This window comes from Tupaia chinensis, unplaced genomic scaffold (genome assembly GCF_000334495.1).
Source record: "Tupaia chinensis unplaced genomic scaffold, TupChi_1.0 Scaffold000090_1, whole genome shotgun sequence".
Taxonomy (NCBI): Eukaryota; Metazoa; Chordata; class Mammalia; order Scandentia; family Tupaiidae; genus Tupaia; species Tupaia belangeri.
This window is the reverse complement of record NW_006159552.1, coordinates 1492221-1494401: the sequence shown is the minus strand read 5'-3', so window position 1 is coordinate 1494401 and position 2181 is coordinate 1492221. Positions and strand designations below refer to the sequence as shown.

The following is a 2181-nucleotide window of genomic DNA, read 5'->3' as shown; positions in this document are numbered from 1 at the left end:
GTAAAGGGTGGAGCTGAATAGATTCTTAAATCATTTTTTAGATATGTATTGACCAAAGTGAGGGCCGTTGGGAAAGTACCTGAAAATATGATAAGACTTGTCATGAGTAAAATTAATGTGGTATAAAAGAGCATGATTTTTGGCATCAAATGGATCTTTCAGACCACTCTTTTTTTTTTTTTTTTTTAAAGAGAGATTTTTCTCTCTCCTCCAGTTGCCCAAGATGTCAAAGGGAAAGGAGACCAAGGACAAGAAAATGGCTCTGGCCCCTGTTGTCATGAAGAAGCAGGAGGCCAGGAAGGTGACCAGTCCCCTATTCGAGAAAAGGCCTAAGAATTTTAGCATAGGACAGGACATCCAGTCCAAAAGGGACCTCACCCACTTTGCCAAATGCCCCCCCTTACATTCGGCTACACAGGCAGAGGGCCATCTTGAAAGTGCCTCCTGTGATTAACCGGTTCCCCCAGGCCCTGGACCACCAAACAGCTACTCAGCAGCCTAAGCTGGCCCACAGGTACAGCCAGAGACAAAGCAGGAGAAGGAGCAGCACCTGCTGGCCCGGGCTGAGAAGAAGGATGCCAGCAAAGGGTATGTTCCCACTTGTCTCAAGAGGCAGCCTGTCCTCTGGGCAGAGGCCAGCACTGTCACCACCTTGGTGGAGAACAAGGGTCAGCTGGTGGTGGTGGCACACATAACGGGGGCCCCATGAGCTGGCTGTCCTTCTGCCTGCCCTGTGTTGGAGGATGGGGCTTCCCTACTGCATTACCCAGGGGATGCCAGGTCAGGTGCCTGGCACACAGGAAAGCCTATACCCACTGTCACCTTCGCACAAGTTAACTCAGAGGACAAAGGCGCCCTGGTGAAGCTGGTGGAAGCCATCAGGACCAATTACAATGACAGATACAATGAGATCCGCCACCACTGGGGAGGCGACATCCTGGGCCCCAACTCTGGCTCACATCGCAAGACTGGAAATGGCAAAGGTTAAAGAGCTTGCCACCAAACTGGGTTAAGTGTACAGATGCTGAGTTTTCTATACAAACGAATAATAAAACGCTCTCCTCCAGAAAAAGAGAGAGAGAGAGATTTTTGCTATAGGGCACATGGGCTGCCAGAGAGACAGACACAGAGAGAAATCACCCATGGCGTAAGTTTAAGTCACTGGGTCTGGGACTCGAACCAGGGTCAGCTATGTGGTAGTTCAAAGACGTAACCATTATGCAATCTCCTGGTCCCCCAGATCACTCTTCTTTGGAGAAGGTTTTGGTTTTTGGTTTGTTTGTTTGTTTGTTTGTTTTGCTATAGGGTGCGTGCACTCGCCAGAAAGACAGAGAGAGACAGAGAAACAGAAAGTGAGAAATCATCCCCCAGGATGGATGGCCACACCACAATCCCTTCTCCTCTGTTCTCTCAGAATCTTGGGCACACACGCACATGCACCCGGAGTGAGTTTAAGCCACCCGGTCCAGGACTCAAACTGTAGTCAACTACATGGGAGTCCAGTGACATAACCGTTATGCCAACTGCTGGTCCCCCCAGGTCACTATTCTAATTCATCACTTGATGGCTATCTGACTCTGAGCAAGGTACATAACTTCTTTGAACCTGCTTTTCCCATCTTTTAAACGGGAATGCTAGTACCGACCTCAAAGCGTTGTGAAGATTAAATGTGATAATGAACCTGAGGTGCCTAGTCCGGTGCATGATTAATGGTTGACACTGAACATAGTAGGCATCTTGTTATCACAGAGGCATCCCAGGCAGGAGCAAAGTACTGACAGACAAAGCATGAAGTGGGAAATAATCATTGCTAAGTCCACTGTCACTCTGAGAATGCCGCGGAATTCGGCAGGTACTAACAAAAGCAGCGTGTTATTTATACATGTCGATATCCCTGTTCCGCAAGCTGTGAAATTTGGTTGCCTTAGAGATAGGGTAGTTATTAACCATCAGTAAAAATAAGCACACCACTGAGAATTTATAGGGAAATGCATTTCATTGCCATCTGAGCCACCTACACTATGAACAAGGATTCTGGCAACAAAGGGGTTATTGTTGCCAAGTTCCTGCCAAATGTTATTTTCCTAAGTTAGTGTGTTGGGTTTTTTTGTTATTTTTGTTTTTGTTTTTGTTTTTCCGGCCAAGGCCTGAACAAAGAGTTACAGATGGCGACAGGGAAAG

The 2181-nt window shown here is 47.3% G+C and overlaps 1 pseudogene; it reads left to right on the top strand.

The window, feature by feature from the left end:
- The first annotated feature begins 223 nt into the window (after positions 1-223).
- On the top strand, positions 224-1013 carry LOC102480913 (60S ribosomal protein L7a pseudogene; annotated as a pseudogene).
- The last annotated feature ends 1168 nt before the right edge of the window (positions 1014-2181 follow it).